The sequence below is a fragment of the Mixophyes fleayi genome, chromosome 5, assembly GCF_038048845.1.
Source record: "Mixophyes fleayi isolate aMixFle1 chromosome 5, aMixFle1.hap1, whole genome shotgun sequence".
In the NCBI taxonomy this organism is placed as follows: Eukaryota; Metazoa; Chordata; class Amphibia; order Anura; family Limnodynastidae; genus Mixophyes; species Mixophyes fleayi.
Window position 1 is genome coordinate 156,281,395 of NC_134406.1, and position 21,648 is coordinate 156,303,042.

Below are 21,648 nucleotides of genomic sequence, written 5' to 3' on the forward strand. Positions count from 1 at the left end.
TCCTTCACACACACAATAGATGTGGTTTTCACCCTGCAGTTTTGAGGGTGAAGACTTAAAACATGTTAATGTGTGGCATGTAATTTAGGCCAAACTGCATGGTAACACCACTTGTGAAACATTTGGTTTCACCCCATATATTCTGTTACAGCCCATCCTACCCAACATCAGTCCCGGTCTGCTGGGGGGGTCATTCAAAAAATGATTGGATCCACACACCTAGTGAGTATTTGCCCAATTCTGACTAGCATTGGGCCTCTTCTGGCCATTGTGTACCAGGATAAAACTGGTCCAAATAGATAGCAACCTCTTGTGGCACTGCAAGTGCTTGCATGGACATTTTATTTGGCCATAATAGAGAATCGCTACATTAGTGATATCAGCACAGGCAGCAGCACTGCAAGTCAATAGAGGTACTGTGCATTAGAGGAAGATAACTTTTGCAATAGCAGTGCATGACTAACAGGGCTAATGAAATAAGCTGTCCTGGCCACAATAGATGGCAATTTGATCTAATAAACTGCATCTTAAATTAAACCCTTAAATATAACTTTAGTACTACACAATAAATATTAAAATAAAGACACGACACAAGATTTGTTGGAAAATAATAGGTCACAGTTTATTGAATGTAAAATGGTGGTGGAGAAGGCAAATTGCAAGGCGGCACAACCAATAGCAATAACCAAACAGTGTATGGCAATTCGGCACTAACCACTGGTCCCTGTACCAAAGTCCTTTACGATTGGCTGGTGCTAAATCGGGCATCAGTATGACTACTCCTCCTTTGTACTCATAACAAGGTGCCCACAGAAGGCAGGTCAAGGGATCCCCCTCAAAAAGGAATCAAGAGCCAAAGTACTTCGAAGAGTACAGTGACCTGTATGAACTTGTCGCCATCTCACAAATGCCTTTCTGTGCCTGCTCTATATCAAAGGGAAAGAAAATGGTTAGACATAACATGCATACATCATCATCATCATCACCATTTATTTATATAGCGGCACTGATTCCGCAGCGCTGTACAGAGAACTCATTCACATCAGTCCCTGCCCCATTGGACATGTGAAATTAACGGGATGGAGGGAAGGATTTTCAGCAGAGAAAGAGGACCCAATATGCCTTGGGAGGAGCTATATGCTATCTTCAAGAACACTCTATTGGCTGAGATCTGCAGTGGACTTAAGCCCGTCAGGGTAAGCACCAGACCTTAACCCTATCACCTGCATTTAAGGTCGCTTAGCTTATGACTTCACTTGTCATAAGATCAGACCTATGTAGAAGGTCATTATCACTTATATAAAATTCAGGCCAAGTGAATAAGGAAATATAATCTTAAAGTATAAAGCATATTAGTGAATATAAAAGGTCAGCATATAGGAGATCAGCTGTTTAAGCCATAATAGAGAATTGCTGTACCGCTAATACTAAGTAGAAATAACAATGCTGTGAATTTATAAAGAAATCGTAAATTGGAAGGGGTAATCCTTAATAATATCATCATCATCATCATCAACATTTATTCATATAGCACCAGCAAATTTCATAGCGCTTTACAATTGGGAACAAACATTAATAACACAATACTGGGTAATACATACAGACAGAGAGGTAAGAGAACCCTGCTGGCAAGCTTACAATCTATAGGACAATGGGAGTTTGACACACAAGGGCACGTACTACATCATATTGCACAATGGACCAGCTAGAATGCAAAGGTAAAAGTATTGAGTGTGCTGTGTGTGTTGCAATGTCGGTCAGAGGGTTGTTGTTTTGCGTTAGCAGTATAGAGGATGGTAATAGGGTAATCTAGGGAAATTAAGATGGTGGTTGAGGAATATCATAACCTAGTCTGAAGAGGTGGGTTTTAAGTGAACGCTTGAAGGTTTGAACATTAGAGGAAAGTCTTACTGTGCGTGGAAGGGAATTCCACAAAGTGGGTGCAGCCCGGAAAAAATCCTGTAACCGAGAATGGGAGGATGTGATGAGAGTGGAAGAGAGATGTAGAACTTGTGCAGAATGGAGGTGTCGAGTTGGGAGATAATTTGAGACAAGTAAGGAAATGTATGTCGGTGCAATTTTGTTGATACCAGTAGAAAGAGATAGATTACAGATTTTAGTTAGAGGGGGAATGAGCACAGGAGACAGGGACATACCAATTTGTGAATCAAGAGGACAGGAGGTAGAGTAGGAAGATGAGAAGAGATGAGATGAGATAATAATAGCTTTCCATCTACAGACATAAGCCCAGTGGTTGTTAGTAATGATAAAGAATGTGACCTAGCATGTAACACTTTGATGATTTAGTAAAGAGAAACAGAATAGTAATCACCATTTTAGAGATGTAACAGAGTTTTTGAGGTGTAGAAAAAGAGGTAAATCTATCCAACTGTGGGTTTGAAGAAGTGAAGATGTTGCCTATAGAAATCAGATTCAAGTTCTCATTTATTTAGTACATTCTACAAAATGACAGATGGATTCTGATTGGCTGCTATAGGCAATATCTCCACTTTTGCAAACCTGCAGCTTGATAAATTTACCCCAAAGTGTTTCAAATATCAGAAATCTCCCTGAAAGATCATCCTCTGACATGCTGTTAAAGCCATACTAAAAGCTAAAAAACACAAAAACATAAAGGCAACATAATCGAATTCCCATTCATAGGACCGAAGAGGGCCACATTGAACATTAAAAAGTATGAACAATAAAAATCATAACAATAACAGTGGAAAAATAATGAATTAATATAGAAGGACATAATAATTATGGGGGAATAGTCTTCTTCTCTTTGTTTATAATTTAAATAATATAGTAATTATATCTTTATTCACTAATTTTTTACATTTTGCTTTGGAATATCTAGGGCTATATTGCTTTATTGGATCTTTTGAATTTGTGAAATAATAATAATAAATTATATATTTGCATCTCTATACAAGTAATATATAGATTGAATGTGCCTTTATTACTATAATTTTGTTTCTTTTTCTTTTCCATTCTAGGAGAGAACCCCAATAGATTTCTTTTTTTGGTACATATTACTTACAGAAAATACACATTATAAGATGATCCTGGTGTGGATAGCCCCTCCTTTTTAATGTTTAATCAATTTTTTTAACAACTTTATTTATTCAAAGTTTTGCAGGTAAACAGTTGAAAGTGGAGTAAAGTGTGTAAAAATCATTTCATGTAAAGGAACACAAAAATTAAATTGAGCATTCATCTAGGAGATTGGTAGTATTAGCTGCTGAACCATTTTTTTTCAAAGAGAAACATACAGAGAAAATTGAAGAGAGGATGGCAGAGTAAGTTCAGGTGAAGAGGCGGTGTGGCATGCCGTTATGAAAGAAGGACTAAGAGATAGGGAGCAGAAGAGAGAAGAAAAAGAGAGGGAAGGGAGAGGATGGAGGGCAGGTAACAGAATGATCAGGACTAAGAGTAGTGGACTAAGTAAAGTAGACTAAGTAGCAGATGGGATCCCAAGTAGTAGGAGGAAGAACCCAGGGGAGAGAGGGATGTCAATTTGCAATAATTGAGGTGCAAATTTTTGAGTTCCAGCCAGAATGGGGCTAATTTGAGGCATTGCCACCATATATGGAGCAAGGATCCGTTAATTGTGCAACCCCTCCAGCATCTGCAGGATGAGTCAAGTCAAATATTATGCAATTTTGTAGGAACTAAGTACCAAAATACAAGAGCTTATATGCATTTTCTTACATTTTCATGAGGATAAACCTGGAGGCAGTGTTGGCTCTTATTTCTTCCCATTCCTCATCATCCAGAGTTCCCCCAGATCCTCCTCTCACGCCTGTTCATGTGAGTCTCTAACAACTGTGTCAGGGGTTTTAAGTTTCCAATATAGAAGGGATATGAGATCTTTAGTCGAAGTCTGAGGGAAAGTGACTCAAAAAAGGTAAATGGTCTGTGCATAAACATAATTTAGTAGTTCCGTAATTGTAGGTATTGAAAGAAATATATGTTAGGGGTAATAAGTTTAGCTTTTAGGTCATCAAATGAAGGAAAGGAGCAATCCTTAGTGATATCATTGAAATACTGAATGCCAGTCCTCTTCCAAAGTTCAAATGATGTAGAGATACAACCAGGTGGAGATTTAGCATTGTCAAAGCGTAAAATGATCGGACTTGGGTTCGGAGTCAATTTAAATATTGTGCTTGTGCAGTCCAAGAGGGTCAACATGTGAACCACAACTGGGCGACGGGTAGTAGGTTGTGGACAGTTAAGCCAAGAGAGCCACAGGAGAGAGGAGACCGATGAGACACACAGGCTTTCTGCTTCAATCAAGGTCCAGACTCTAGTGGAACAAGTAGAGTTCCATAAGACACCTTGTACAGCTAAATAATAATGCTTAAAACTGGTGACCCCGAGGCCTCCACCCTGTGTTGATCTCTACAGGATGAGGAGCTAAACTCTAGGTCGTTTTTTACTCCAATTGCAATTTATAGTGTTGTAAAAATATAAATACACAGGTAGGAATAAGATTCGGCAGAGTTTGTAAAAGATAAAGAAATCTAGGTAATATGTTCATTTCAACTGAGTTTATGCACCTTAGCCTATTTCAAAAGAAAGGACTAGAAGTTATTTATACGGTGCACTAAATTTCCAGATTACTTGTCACTCTATGATATGCCATCATATTTACTAAAATATAACTTTTATTGATGTTTATTAAAATTCTTTATTAAAATATGCGAAATATAGTGAATTGGTGATAAATGTGAATTAAAACTCCAGATGTGCTTGAATTTCCTTTAATTGTAGGATACCTATATTGATAAATCCTTGTGGCTGTTAATCCTGTTTATTCTCACTAGCTTTAGAGATCACTATTCTGTAATCCTCAATACTGTTATTTCTTATGAATTATTGAGATCTATATAGATTACAGAAAGCTATAATTAGCATATAATACAAAAGTTGGATCAGGATTCCAAGGTGCTAATTTGTTACAAATCGACAGAGTGTAGGGCTCTAATCAATATAGATTCTTAGCTATCTGCCCATCTATTTCAGTTGTAACAAAAACACTCCGTCCCTCTACTCTGCTGCTGCTATTCTTAGAGAGCTGTCAGCTATTATAATATAATATACGTCTGGCTGCGCTGCAGAGCTATCTAAATAGTCTCTCTCTTGCTAGTCCCTATGTTTCTAAACAGGGTCAATCCACTATAATAATAGGATTAGGTCATATTTCATTAGTTAAATAGAGTAAATAGAGTCTTGAAAAAGCTACGCGAAACGCGCGTCGGCGTTTCTCCGGATGATTGCTATACTCTAAGGTTCGTGGTTCAAAGAATCCTTGATTCTAATAAAGTGCAAGGGCAGGTGCACTTCCTGGAGCAGTGGAGGAACCACGGGTTAGAAGAGCGGTCTTGGGTTCCGCGGAGACAACTCCATGCTCCCAAACAACTGAAGGAGTTCTTCAGTAAATTTCCAAGGAAACCTGGGTGTCGGGGTTCCTTAACCCCTCCTCAAGGGGGGGTACTGTCACGAGCCGCGGCGGTACTCACAGCCGCCGCGGCTCGCTTCTGGCCCCCTCTGGCGTCCCGGCCGTCACCTTGATGACCAGGGCGTCACTTCCGGATCCTGGCCGGTTGGAAGCTCTGTGTACTGCGCTGCGTCCCGGCAATGGAGGAATCCGGGCGCGCATGCGCAGAAGTTAAAACTACCTGTGGCTTGATTTAACAAGCCTGTGGGCTGATTAATGCCTGATACATTAATTAGGCAGGGGGCTGTGTGTGATTCAGAGCTAGGCTCTGATTGGTGGCCACTAGTATTTAAGGCAGTGAGGTCTGCAGCCTCACTGCCGGTTATAGCTTCTGTGCTCCAGTCTGCTGACCTGCTTGTTCCTGTTCTAGTCTTCTGAGACCGCTATTGACTTCCCGTGTATGACCCTTGGCTTTGAATTGGACTTCGCTTGTGTATCCTGTGACCCTGATCTCTGGCCTGTTTACCGTTTCTGCTATCCGCCTGTGACCCCTGACCCCAGCTTGTTTACTGATACTGTTGTCTGCTGCCGGCCCTTGACCTCTTGCTGGACCTCACTCCGCTTGCCTGGGTTCTCCCCAGCCGGTACACACTTCACGACCCTCTGTCAGTCTGCGGCCCAGTCTGTCCCCACCATCAGGGGCTCCAGTGAACACCTGACTGGCAGAGTAGATTCCGGGTTGTGTTGTGCCGGCTGGAGGGGTTCCTAACAGTGTGATAATCTTGTCCAAGAGAGACGAAGAGGGGCTTTGTTTATGTTGTGAAAGTAGAGAAGCAATCCTGTGCTTTAGGGTGGTAATCTCCTGAGCAGCCAGTTTATTAGCAGCTGAAGTTTTACTTATCAACTTGTCTCTCCCTTATGGGCTTTCCACTGGACACCTAGTGTAATTTCGACAAATGCATTAAATTCAAAATATTTCATGATTGCATATTGTGAGGAAACGGGGTGCTACTGGACTGAGAACTTTGTATTCATCACTCCTTTCTCATGGTTTAATGTACTTTTTAATCCTTGGCCCATTCTAAGTATATACACCAGAGCATCAGTGTATTATGTGTATTATTATTTCATGTTATTACGTACATTGTGCCCTTGCTACTACCTGCAATATTGTATGTAGTATAAATATAAAGAATATTGCCATACTGTCAAAAGCAGTCACTTTGCTTGTGTTAGCTAATGTAATTACCATTTGTCTCAAATATCTATTGTATGAGGTGTAGCTGAGATTTGGTTTGTAATAAGAACAATGTCTGAGTTAACTAGTTGGCAGCCCATGTTAATTAGCTAAGTCAACAGGTAATCTGAGAGGTAATGAGGTTAGAACTTCTAAATGATATACAATGTGCCTCCACAGTAATATATTGGCTGAAATAGCATGGGGAAATGTATCAATATGAATCAATATAAATGTTATTATATCGAAATATATCACAGACTTATATTGTGTAACACTGCTGATATAATGTGTCAAAAGTCTTATTGTTTCATGTAAGCGTGCAGTGTCATTCCTTGATGTACTATTGTAACTCCATGTGTAGTGTATCCAGCCAAAACAGCTAATTGAGTCAAGCCATTCTATTGTATAATCAAGATAACAGGGACAGTATGTCTAGCAGCTAAAGTGTTGACTGGGAGACCTCTTCTGTAAGAGGGAGGTTTGAGACATTTGACCCTACTTCCTGTGTATACAGCAAATAATATAGGGAGAGGAGAATGCCAGGGGAACTATTCCAGTTTGGAGGATCTTGATGTACAAGAGATCAGCGAAAAATACTCTGGGCCAGGCATCGTGGTGCCGCTTAAGGAAACCCTACCAGGACAGGGTTGGTGTGAGCCAGTACCCAGGCTGGCAGACACCATAACTGTTTTTCTAATTGGTAGTGGTAATATTGCGGGAGGATAAGACTTTGAAAGAGCCCGAGATTATTATTTTGGAGTGCTAACTGCAAGAGGCTGCTGGAAGATACATGCTACCATTTAGCCTGTAACTTGTGAACGTCTTGTGGTGTTGTGCTGTCATATTAAAGTCTTATTTTGGATATATTCTGGTCTACCCAAGTGAGTTGAATCCCACAGAGGGTAACTGCCATCGCAGCTAAGAGTGGTATCCTTAAACATATTGTCTCAGAGGACCTATCAGGTCAAAAATGATATAAACTTCTGCATGATCTGTCCACATAATCGGATGATCCCTGCATCAATAACTGTTTGTGTGAGATGTGAGAGACAAAGAGCATGTCAATATGAGAGTAACTGCGATGTGGGACCGAATAGTGTGTTATGTCGTTAGCATCTGTATTTTTCAGGCATCATGTAGAGCCAGGCTATCAATGCATGTCAACAGAGATTGTGAGTCCCTCAAAGTGACAGGAGCTCTTTTACTGGTGGATCATCATCTGGAATGTTTGAAAACAGAAGCACCCCTAATCCACAAATGTAAACAAAAACAAGATTTAGAAATTATCAATTCATTTTTAGCTTATTTATTTTAAAAATGTAATTTTTACGCAACCAGATCCCCTCTTAGTACTATTAAAATGTGATAGTTTAGTGTAATAAAGTGCAGAAAAACACTGAATATGAATATGAAGAATTAAAAAAAAATATTAACTATGTGCCCATAAGGCTAACCAAATATTATTATATTACATTGTTATTGTGAAGCCTGCTTCAAGAGTTTTGATATAATTTAGTTAAGTTTAATTTCAAAAACTGTCTTAGTGTTGTTTGTGAATATTTGTTATTTTCCATACCCTGAATTAGTGTGGTTGTGTATAGCAAATATAACTTTTTTCATCTATTTGCTTATCATGCATATTTAACATATGAAATGTCCATTCATTTGTCAGCTATCATCAAAATTCCTGTAATATATATAATTCAACAAATTAACTCCACTTGAGGATTCAGATGAATATTTGAGTCAGCATCAGTTCAAACTGAGATGTATTGAGCCCTAACCTGGCATTTATGTTTCTTATATAGACTTCAAACCACGTTATGCCTCCTATCAAGCATCAGCTAAAGAATCGCACAGGGATCAATTAGAAAGATCCTATTATCTCTCACAGGTCTATATCATGGTTTGTAAGTACAAAAGTTTGATTCTGCAAGTAAGGTACTGGATATTAGGATCAGCATTTGTGTTTCTTAGTGAGGAAAAGTAGTTGTGCATTCTTACATTTTTTAGCAGTTTCATGTTAAAAGAATCCATGCATGCAAGTGGGCATGTGAATTATTTATATCCCCTAAGTGATTGCATTAAACAGACTTTTTTTTACCAATTGTGTAGTCATTCATTCATGCATTCATGCATTCATTTAGTTGTCTTAGTTGCTTGTAAGATGTCCGATATTATATCGGTAATAAACCTGTTTCTAAAAGACCCCGCTCAAAAATATTGTTCAATGATATGGATTTTATTGGCTCAAATTTTTATGTAGAGCTATAGCTTTGTGGTGCCTCATAATTTCACACTGCACTCAGCCGTCATTTAAATGGCAGCTAGAAGTGTAGTGCGGAGAACAGTCAAGCAGATCTTGCTGTGATAGACAGATCTATATCGAGGTTTAAAAGTTAAGATCAAGGGTTTAATGCATTTTTAATAGATAAGTTTAATGATTATCTATGCATTAGTTTATAAGTAAAGGAATGTAGGGCTTAAGTTGTCACGTTTTGCGCTGATCTCACTACTTGTTCCCTTAATAGATATAAATAGGATAAGATACAATCTTAATGTACAAATGTTCAATTCAGCCAGAAGACAGAGAATATTCATGATCCCCTAAATTATAATAAAGTATTATGGTATTGTGTTTACTTCTTAGGATACATGTACAATGTATTAAATTTAAGTAGCCGCTGTCTTTCATTTGAAATGTTTGCTAACTCCCACGTGTAACTGAAAGGTCTCTTTGCTTCAGTGTAATTGATTCTTTAAATAATTATTAGCTAACTATTGCTTTAGTGCTATACATTTATGTCAATCTTGGATGGTTATTGCTAACTGAACAAAACATTTACTTTTGTACATTAATTTGTTCATAGAAATAGAGCTATACACAGTATTCTGGCAGCACATGCATTTTGCTGCTAAGCAGGTCATAGCCTTAATGGGTCATAACGTCAGGAATGACGTATTCGGTCTCAGCATGTGTTTCACTTATTTGGCTTGTTCACGGGTAACTGAATTTAAATTTAACTAAATTATATTAAACCTCTTCATACAGGCTTAACAATAGTGAATTAGTATAATAATATCTGGTCAGCCTTATGGGTACGTAGTTAATATTTTTTTAATTCTTCATATTTACCATTTTTCTTCACTCTATTACACTAAACAATCACATTTAGAGAAGGGATCTAGTTTTGTAAAAATATTTTTTTTAATAAATAATATGTAACATCCCCTCTGGTGTTGTTGTTCACACCTCTCAGTGACCGAGTGTGTGGCCTAGCACTAACACCCAGTGGAGACACAATGAGATTGTTGCTTAGCCACATCAGGCTGGTATTGTCATGACCTGCATCTTGCAGCTCCTGTCTGCAGGTACTTTGTTGGATCTTTGTATATATTTGTATCCTGCCTGTAGTACCACTGTCCACCAAAGGGGTCCCTGTGGTACTTAGACTGCTCTTATCTGCCTCGATATTGCTGGAAGCTTAAACACCTGCTTCTGGCCTATATAAGCCTGCCTGTTCCAAGCAACCTTTGCCAGATCATCTGTTACAAATACCTGTGTTGCTGTGCCTGTTTCCTGGCTCCTGTTTGCTGCCTGTTCTCTGAGTTTCCAGCACATCTATCTGCAGATCATCTCAGTCACTGTGTCTACTCCACTATCCTGTCTTAACACTCTGCAGATTATTGCTACCTGTTCTCTGAATCTTCAGTACCTTGCTCCGCAGACCATCGCACCTTGTGTGCTATCTCCACTACTTCATGGTAAGGTCCGGGGACCACCGTATTCTGCATCTGTTATCCACTGTGTTCTTTAACTATTTCTGCCATACCCTACCATACTGCAACCTAAAACCTGTGTAACTGGTGTTAATAAAACCCACTTCATTTCACTACGCTCTCTCTGTGGTTTTTATTGGGAATCCTGACAGTATGATCTAGCCATAAATTGAGCCTGCTGTTGCACGCTTTCCACACTTGTTTTGAGGATTCCCAGGGTGGTGGCTTTACTCAGCATTCAACGTCCTGAGACCATGGCTACTATTTCTTCTGAAATTCCCCTTCTCCAGATTCTCTAAGTGGACATTCTCCAGCTATGCTCTCAAATTTCTCAAGTGTACTTTTTGCTAATTAAGGTGCTTAAACAACTTCCAGTTTCCATTCCAAATACTTCTTGCTCCGATACCAACTCTGGAGTGACAAATTATTTTTCCAGGAAGAAAGTCATCACTGCAGTACACCCTCCAGAGACTGTATCTTGCAATAATGTGGAGGCAAGAGTTCTTTGCCCGTTACTGGATCCACCTAGGGAACAACTATATTTATATCTACAAGCGGCACCTCTCAATGTCTCTACAAGTTTGCAATCAACTAAAAAGCACAGTGTAGCAATCTCCAGGTACTTAGGTGCTCCACACCCCCACCTGACCGAGGAGGAGCGATGGCACAGAAGGACCAATAAACTATGCCTTTACTGTGCCAGTGATGTACATTTTTTCAAAACTGTCCACTCCGTAGACAACGACCTTCTACAGAACTGTCTCCAGTTTACTCTCCTCCTCATTACGGATTTGTTTACACAGCGCCTCCCGTTTCCACACCTCAGCCTCTTCTGCTCCCTAGGATGAGGTTTAATACGCTAGTTTCAGCCGCCTACTCCGAGGTGCCAGTCCCTGGCTCCTGTTCCGAGGTCCCAGCCTCTTCCTCCAGCTCTGAGGTGCCAGCCTCTGCCTCCAACTCTGAGGTGCCAGCCTCTGCCTCCAGCTTTGAGGTGCCCTCCATTGCCTCCAGCTTTGAGGTGCCATCCACTGTGTCTGGTCCTGAGTCTCTTTTCATTGTCGCCAGTGCTGAGTCTCTTTCCATTGTCTCTAGTGCAGATTCCCCTGCCATTGTCTCCAGTACAGAGACTCCTGCCATTGTCTCCAGTGCAGAGTCTCTAGACATTGTCTCTGGTCTTGAAACTCCAGCCTCTGTCTCTGCTCATGATCCTTCAGCCTCTGTTTCTTGCCTCAAGTCTTCAGTCTTTGTCTCCTGTTCCGAGTCGCAAGCTTCTGTCTCCGTTCCAGAGACATTGTCTGCCTCTGAGAGGGCGCTGCCCTTACAGCCTGCTTCCAAGAGGGCACTGCCCTTGCAGTCCTTTCCAGAGGGAGCACTGCCCTTGCAGTCCGTTCCAGAGGGGGCGATGCCCCTACAGCCTGCTCCAGAGAGGGTTCTGTCCCTTCAGCCATCTCCAGAGAGTGTCCTGTCCCTCCAGCCATCTCTAGAGAGGGTCCTGGTCCTCCTGTCATCTCCAGAGAGAGTCCTGTCCCCAGGGCTGCCAAGAGGAATTCAGGGCCACGGTACAATAACTTCATGGGGCCTCCCTTATAGTTGAGCACGTAAAAAATTTGTTGTGGGTGTGGTCATACTATTTGAGGCATGCCTATGCATCATTGGGGCGTGGCTAGCAGGTGAAAAGTGTTAGGCCACCCTCCAACACAAAAAAACCCTGCATTGTTGTGTACACCATTGACACAAGGGAGCAATGCTCGCTTGCCAGAGCGTGACATATGTCCCAGCAGTCCTGACTTTCAGGACATCTAGCACCATAGTGTAGTATAGAAAGAATGCAGTGTGTACATAAAGAGTTCACAGTCTTGGCCTTCCCCTTATATTGAGCAGATCAGTCACCAAAACTCAGGATTGTCCCACACGAATCACACCATTTGACAGCCTGTTCTTCTCACTTTCACCACCTGTGGCTGCTGTTTTCTTTAGTTGTGGCTTGTCTGGATCCTGGAATGTTGGGGGCCTATTTGGGAAAAAAAATGGATACATTTAGAAAATTACAACCAGCCCTAGAGTTAAATCAATAGCATCCATGATTAATAATTAGTCCTTCCTCCAGCCCAATTAAAATAATAGTATTACATTTAATAAATAAACCTATTTCCCTCCCTGCAAACAGCCCCAGCAATAAATTAATAGCATTTATATTTCAGAAATGTACCTTTTTCCCACAACCATCACTGCAATTAAATAGTTCATACTCACATTTAATAAAAAGACCTCATTCTCCCCAAAACTCACCCCCACATTCAATGGCCCCCAAACCATCCCATCTTAAATTAATAGTCCCCATTATAAAATTGCCCCACCATCACCCCCCAAACAAAATGACACCAATTAATTAGCCATCACATACCTCACACACACTGCATTGCCACAAGCCCCCTTTGCCATCACTCACCACTTTATCACTCTGTGCCTCTCTCTCACCCCTTTACACACTATGTGCCTCTCACCCCTTTTTCACACTCTGTGCCTCTCTCTCACCCCTTTACTTACCTTCTGTTAACTTTTTCATCTCTTCTCTTCTTTCTTCTCTCTTCTGTCTTCTTTTTTCTTGCTTGGTCCTCTCTGCGCTGCTCCTCATTGAATGTCGGGCGTTCAGTGTGAAGGGAGCAGAGAGCTGTAACGCCAGTGCCATGATCACGTGAGTATGGTTTTTATTTTTTGTAAACTATCCAGCTCCCCCCACCAACGAAGGAGCCGGAGCAACCCCCCCTCCCCCCCGGTGAAAAAAAAAACAACAAAAAAATGAATAAGGAGAAAGCAAAAATGAAAAAAAAAAATCGTCAGTGAGGGCCCGGCCCCCGGCATGACCGTAAATAGTACTGCCCCCCTCTCTGCGACCCTGCCTGTCCCTCCTGTCATCTCCAGAGAGGGTCCTGTCTCTCCAGCCAGCTCCAGAGTGGGTCCTGTCCCTCCAGTCCGCTCCAGAGACTGCTCTAAGGCTTCTCACAGTGCTGTCTGCTCTGAGGCTTCTCACAGTGCTGTCCAGTCCGGGCCTCCTGCCAAGTCGTCCGCTCAGTCCAGGCCTCCTGCCAAGTAATCCGCCCAGTCCGGGCTTCCTGCCAAGTCGTCCGCCCAGTCCGGGCCTCCGTCCAAGTCGTCTGCCCAGTCCGGGTCTCCTCCCAAGTTGTCTGCCCAGTCTGGGCTGTCTTCTGACAAGGGTGTCCTGCCCGAGTCCCCAGAGACGTATGTTCAACCTGAGCTAACCAAATCTCGTGCTAAACCAAATTCATCTTCTGTTTCAGACTTCCAACCACCTTTCTTCAATGGAGATATTTAGCAATTTGGTGCTCTTATAAAATTTTGTATGTCTTATATTCCATCAGTACCTGACCTCCTAGATACCCAACGAAAGCCAGTGTTTTACCTGTTATCCAACTTTACAAGAAAAACTCTGGAATGGGCATGCCCCTTTATTGAGAGCAGAGATCCCATTCTTTCTGATGTGCAACTTTTTTGAGGAAGTGATCAAGGAATTTGCTTTGGTACCTGTTGGTCGTACTGCCTCCATGTCTTCTGTGCCATCTTCTTTGTCTCCAGTTGCCCAAGCCTTGCAGTTACCTTCATGTTCTATAAAATTTGAACAACCCTGTGTCCCTAAAAAGACTCATATAAAGAAAGCAAGGAAAAATAAAGGGTCTTCCCGGTCTCAACTCTTTTGTGGCGTTGTTTCTATACCCTTTCCATCCTTGCACGAAAACTTCACTACTACATGTCCAATTCTGGACCTTGGCTCTGACTTTTTGGACCATTCCTGGTAAACTGGGCATCTGAAATCCGCCCTTAAAGGAGGGGGTACTGTCACGACCTGCATCCTGCAGTTCCTGTCTGCAGATACTTTGTTGGACCTTTGTATATATTTGTATCCTGCCTGTAGTACCACTGTCCACCAAAGGGTACCTAGACTGCTCTTATTTGCCTCGATATTGCTGGAAGCTTAAACACCTGCTTCTGGCTTATATAAGCCTGCCTGTCCCAAGCAACCTTTGCCAGATCACCTGTTGCAAATACCTGTGTTGCTGTGCCTGTTTCCTGGCTCCTGTTTGCTGCCTGTTCTCTGAGTTTCCAGCACATCTATCTGCAGATCGTCTCAGCCATTGTGTCTACTCCATTATCCTGTGGTAATGCTCTGCAGATTATTGCTACCTGTTCTCTGTGTCTCCAGCACATCTATACTCAGCTGCTCTTGGTATATGGGGATTACTTGAGTTCCTAGATTTGCAGTGTTCTATGCCTCAGTCAGGGTTCCCAGGTAAATATTGTGTGGCTCCACTTGATAGCACTGTTTGCAGTCCTGTTTTGCATATGGGATTTTATCATGGATATGTAAGGGTGAGATGATTCAAATCTATGTCTGCCAATATCACAAGGGGTCCTGACTTTGCCTTGGTGTAGGCCTCAATAAGGGATCCGAAGTAAAATGTTTAGCGACCGAGCTTGAGCCATAATATTATGGCTTATTCCACTGCCTGTTTAATGTCAAAGGTAAGAAAGCTATAATCACATCTTAAGATAGCTTGATAAATGAAAACGTAAGTTCTCCTTAGTTGACAGAGTGTTTATCAACACTTTTTATGTGTGTAGAACTGAAAATAAAATTACAGTATATAAAAAAATGTATTATCTCAGGAGCTGTTAAAGGTTGCGTTTGTACAGCTCTGATGCTAAGTCAGTCCCCAGCTTTTGGAATTTTGACTTCCATTGTTACTGAATGTGTGACTTTCCAGAAATTGATGCTGTGTGCAGAACTAAGATGCCAAGTAACTAGTTGCTATTATTTTCAAACAAAGCTTTACCCATTTTATATGCCAATATTGTTAGCAAAATCAAGCAGTCACTCTCAATTTTGGCTTGAACTCAGTTTTATGCCACAACATGTAGCTAAGTGAATATAGCCAGGATCAGTAAATGGCCTTTATTGCATACTGGGTGATGAAATAATGTATGAAAAAAAAAGTCAAATATTGTTACCACATGTGGTCAGAAGAAAAATATCATGCATCCTACGTTTTGCTCCTTTGCCTTACATCATTGGACATACCTACATTAAATACACATTTGCAATGTTGAGAAAGCTCTGTGCCCATTTTAACAGATCATATTGCACCAGAAATGTTGTTACCATATTACAGAGATGGAACAATATGCCACAACATTAGCTGATATGTAATCTTCCAGCTACAATAGATGGACTTCTACACTGACATTGAGAGACAAAATGAACAAAGAAAAGACATTTAAATATGTAAAAAATATTTTTTTCACCGAAGGCAATAGCAGGAGCGGACCCAGACATTTGTCCTACCCCGGACGATTTTAGGGGGGGGAAGGCGATTTAGGCCCTGCCCCCTTTCTGTGTTCTAAGGCTGCCGGCAGCTGCACAGTATGTGCAGGTCCGTTCAGCAGTGAAAGTGTGCTGTCCCGCTGCTCTGATTGTGTTTAAAACACAATCAGAGCAGCCGGGCAGCACACTGTCACTGCTGAACGGACCTGCACAGTGTGCAGCTGTCGGCAGCAAGCCCCTGGTAGGTGGGGCGATTGGGGCGATCGCCCCCCCCTGGATCCGCCAATGGGCAATAGTAGCTTATGGGTGACATTTGTAAACTACTGCAAACCTTTGCTGGGACAACTAAATTTGTTAACATGGATTATTGTAAGAACAAATAAATATTATGGCTAAGTAAAAAGTAATACAAGTATTAGAATGATACAAGTACTAGTATTGTGGTACCAGACAATCTGTTTTTTTAATAGCAAGATAAATAAAAAAAGAGTTACAGGCAATATTTTTTAGAGAAATACCTAATTTCTTAAGCCATAACAGACACCAGTCAATTTAAATGAGAAAAAACAACACCACAAAGTGACATCAAAACAATGTAGTGAACATATACATTCTAAAGTACATAATACAAAATGTACATTGTTTATTACAAATACATAGAAAAACATCCGAAACAAATATGTGATACAATTAAATAGTATACAAAACAATTACCATTGCTAAAAATACAATTGAATTAACTTTAAATAATTTTTACATTATTTAAAATAGTGGTCACACAATAAAGCATCTTCAAAATCTAGAAAATACAATAAATAAGGTTTGAAGCTAAAATTGAAATACCTATTTGTATCCTATCATCCATTTGGTACAGTGTATTAACAAGCCTGGTGGTTTTGCAAAATGTTCTCTTTACGAAAAATTTACTGTATTAAAAATGTACTGTATTAAACTTGATTCGTTTTTTAATCATTAAAGCTGCTCAACGTCTCTCTAGCAAGACAACTTTCATGACATTAAAAATGTTTAATATGCTGCCTGAAACTTTACTGACTTTTAAAGCAGGTAAAGTTTACAATCCTAAAATTGTGCACATTCTGACATATCTAAAGGGAAATGATAGGCAAATAAGAGAAATAATTATACTAAATGGGATACTGAAGTCTCTACAGCAACATAAACAACACGTGTAGAGTGAAGACTGAAAATGTTACAGTATTTCTAAAGGTTAGGTAGTGTAAATCATAAAAATTGTCAAAACTCTCAACTATAGTTTTTAAATGGCAAAACATTAGTGTAATAACTTGTAGAAGAAGAATAATGAGAATAAAAGTAAGTCTACTTTAAAATGCTTTTTAGAAGATGTCAACATAATGTACAAGTCATCTAATATACTCAGTAAATATCACATTCATACATTTTAAATGAGACAAGAAAAAAAATCAATCACTTTGGGTCAAAAGTACAGCATTATGAAAAGGTCACATGCATACAAGCATGCCATCATGCATCTGCCAAATACAATTTTATGCTACAAGCAAAATTAGTAGAAGCTAACAAGTTTTGGGTTCATTCTCATTTAATAATAGTATTTATAATTTTTTTTCTTTAATAGTAAAGCACAATTTCTCCCTAAATGAAGTTGAATGGAACCAATGTCCATATACTGAAAGGCACACTATTAGCAACGAAAATAGCAATTAAAAAATATTTTCTAACACTCCATTATTTGACAGAGAGATAGAGAGGAGACAAATACTCAAGCAGTGTTCACTAATCACTATGGAGTACCAAGGTGAATGTGCTCATAGTGCTTAGAGAGAAGGATGACAGAGCAAGGATACATGAAAGTAGAACATGTTCTACTTTACCATGCACCTGCTCTGACCTTCACCTCTGTGAGGTGTCCATGTGCACAGTCAATCTGTTATTCCACAGAGATCAGAGATTTTGTATAGTATCCATCATTTTCCATTCCATTTCCAAAAATTGGGATGGAGGGATCCAGAAGTTTACATTGTCTAAAATATGAAGACACATTTACAATGTAGTTAAGTTTATTAACATAATAAAAAAAACTGAAAACACATCCATGTTTAATTATTAATTTTTCAGAGTTGTAAGTAACTAAAACATAAAAATGTTTTTAATATGACATTTTTCTGATTAATAAGCTTAAATTGTTTTTAAACAATATTAACATGCAACAGTAATAGCAATTTCAATTGCAGTTTAATGATAATGGCATGCTTGTGACTCCTAAACAATGTATTATTTATTGTAAAAGATGCATGTTAATGTGAATAGGGAGTAACAATAAGATATGTATTATTTCATTTTAGTGTACTCTTGATATGTTTAACATATAACTTTACAGGAGATTGATTTTACAATGCTGGATTTTGTTGCGTATATATATTGAATATGTTTGTATCCTTAGCCTATAATTAAATTAAGTGTTAATAGATAATTGTTGTGCACTATTCTAAATTGACCCTTTACATTAAAATGTACAATTTAATCTAGCTCCTTTATAAATAGCCTACCTGGCCTTAATAATAACCTTACTTTGATTTTATTTCCCTGGATTTTTCTCCTTCCCCTCTCTCCTTCCCCCTTTTCCCTACCCTTCTACCTTTCATTCAAGTTCAAGAAATATTAAAATGACATACCGATCATGTTCTTTCTTTTTTTACCCATGGCTTTGTGTGTTAATTATCATTTTATTGCTATCTTGTTGAAAATGTTTGCTTATTTCTTCTGTTTGTACAAGTTGTCAGTATAAAATAGATTTTTTTTTAAAAAAAAAATAATGAGTAGAAGAATTGTGAATCATTTTAAATAATGTTCTTTAAATCCCTGAAATAATATTGCAGGTAGAAATACAGACAAATTCACACATATATAAAATTCTTAACATTTATAAACATTTATATTTTTTTGCAGTTTGCAAATCTCTTCAGATAGCTGCTAGTCATCAGTGTTTTTCTGTTCCAAAACAGACAATTTACTATCCTTCCATTTGGATGATGAAAACCCAAACTAATGGTGGTGTGTGGTAATGTGTTGCAGTTTACAAAGTCCAAAACCGGCTGTTTACCTGACACTGAAAGTGGTTTCCATCGAAATTATGAACTTTAAATATGTATTTTCTATTGACTCTCAAACCACGTGCAATTTTGACCTTATAAATATTATTCAAGCCTGGCCAATTTCTCATTAACTTTGATAGGGTTGTGAGGAGCTGGGTTAGATACAGAGGAGCGGTGCTGCGCTATTTCGTGAGTAAGTCAATTTCCAATTATGATGTCTGAGTCCAGTGTTTTTAGTGTTGTCTCATTTCTTATTTGTCAGTAAGATTTACTGTTGTGTGTTATTTTACCTTAAGCCTTAAAGTGTTACCTTTACCTTAAGGTTTTGTTTGTGACTGTTGTATCGGTGTAATTTTTGTTAGTATAATTAGGTCTGATTTTTTTCTTGTTTTTCTGTGTTTATTATTTTATTGGGGGGGTGTGGAGAGAGAAAGGAAAAGGGCAAGAGAGGCAGATCGATCAGAATGGGGCAGAGTAGGCAGATGATAGTAGCCAGGTACAGATGACCAAGGCAGAATGTAGAAATCCCTTTTAGCATTATGAAAATTGTGTGTTAGTAAGTATAATCTCTGCTATAACAAAACTTTGGGGAGCTCGGTAGCCTATACCCCAATAAGTCACAAACGGCAGTTGTGGACACACGTCTGTAAAGCTGTCAATGCAGCAAGGCCATTAAAGAGAACGAGAGCATGGCTCACTGCAGGAAAGGTTTTCTGATATCAAAAGGTGACTTAAAGAAAAAATGGGTGAAGTTGGTCCCCCCAAAAAAAATCTGCAGGCAAGCAAGCAAGCCAACACTACATATAATATGTGTAAAAAATACCTACTCCCTCATATGTTTTTATTTACAGGAACCTCATGAAACTGCTGATGTTTTACTCTGAGATCTGGGAGGCCAGATATCAGAGTCAAATTTGATGCTATTTGTAAGAGGCCTAAATGTACTGCTTTTTTCAATCAAGGTATGACTTTCATCTGCCCCAGGTTTACTTGTATTTGTAGCATAAGAAGAGATCATTCAAGGTGCATGATCATCAGAAGCTGGATCTCAAAAGCATTTTTCCCATTTTTAACTTTTCTATTTATTGAGGTATTGTAGAATGCCTCTATAGACTTTTGCATTGGGTATCTTCTCCACCACATATTAAAAGGGCCAATGAATTTGTTTTTACATGAACTAATGGTTTTGTTTATTAAAGGAAATACAGATAGTTAAAATTGGTGTGAGAGGAGAAATAACCCTGAATAAAAAGAGCAAACATTGTGATGGGTCAGTGATAAGAAAAAAAATACACTTCAGTTACATGTCAACTTGTTTTTGGTAAAAAAAAAAAAAAAAATACAATATTTTACAATTTCATGTACAGGCAGCATGACATATTTAGTGAATTTGATAAAGTTTTATACCCTTCAAGAGTGTTATCAAGGAGGCTGGAGGAAATAGGGAGATGGTTTTGGGAGGGTTATCCAATCCATTTTGCTTTAGTTGACAATAAAGGATTGTGCAAATTATTAAAAATCATTAAGTGATGCTGGAGGTGTGCTTATTGTTGTCGAGGCCTTAAAATACCACATCCATAGTGCCCATGTACCCACATTTAATTTATAAAATTAAAATCCCTATATGGTACTAGACACACAACACTTTACAGTTAAGTAAGCTTTAATCATATACATAGCTTCAGAATAGATTAATACAGCAAACACTATCCAAGGAGCCCTATAACATTTTTGGACCTGGAAGGACTAGAATTGCATGCATACATCATGTCCATCGTGTACCATCTGTAAAAAGTTTTATACACCTTCTCTTTTACATTCACACAGATAGAGCTCTTCGTAATGCTGACCTTAATGTGCTCCCACTCTTCAAGATCCAGGAACAGCACTGCATCCTACTGCCATCCAGGGTCTCTTTTAGTGATTGTTGCACCAGAAAAGTAGTGAATATTTTCTAACTTAGTGCCTTAGAAGATATATTATATTTACTCCAATTGGGAGGTTTGCATTCTAGATCCTGGAGTATTCAAAGATGAATACAAATGCATTATATGTAAATATAGAAAAAAGCTTCTATAGACAAATAGAGATAATTGCACAGCTGTGCAAAGGCTATCAGAAATGTTACATTGTACTTAGAACAATTTGAGAAGTTCTTCTGGTAGAGGCCCAGCATGAAAGCTGTATTGTTCCGAGTTTGGACATCAGTGTAATAGTGCATGTTAGTTAGACTGGAATTAATGGATTTTCAAACCCTATGCAAACTTGGAACGTGCTAGAGAATACACTATGTCAAATGTGCCTAATAACATCACTTTATTATGTCTGAAGCCCTAAGGTCAACTCAACTAGAATGCCTATGAAGAAGGTGTAAATGTACTCTGAGGCATGTGCCTCACCAGATCAACTGAGAAATGAATTGTTGAAAGCTCATAAGAGCTGTCATGAGAACTCTTATTTGTAAGATTTTAAAAATATATAATAATTGGTAGAAGATTATTTTTATTCGCTGCCATTTGTCCCATCTAAGATATGCATTGGTTAATGATCCTCTAATTTGTTTTTAGCTTGTTGATTAGTGGTGGAAAGTTAGCTACATATAGTTGGTCAGAAAGATGCCAAAGTACTTAATCGTATGTGATCTGAACTTGATGTTGTCCCATTGTGTTTTCTGCATAATGACCAAAGTAACTCTAGTCACAGCCAGCTGTTTCAAATTCCTGTATCTGAGAAAGGCTGGGCATTTGTGACA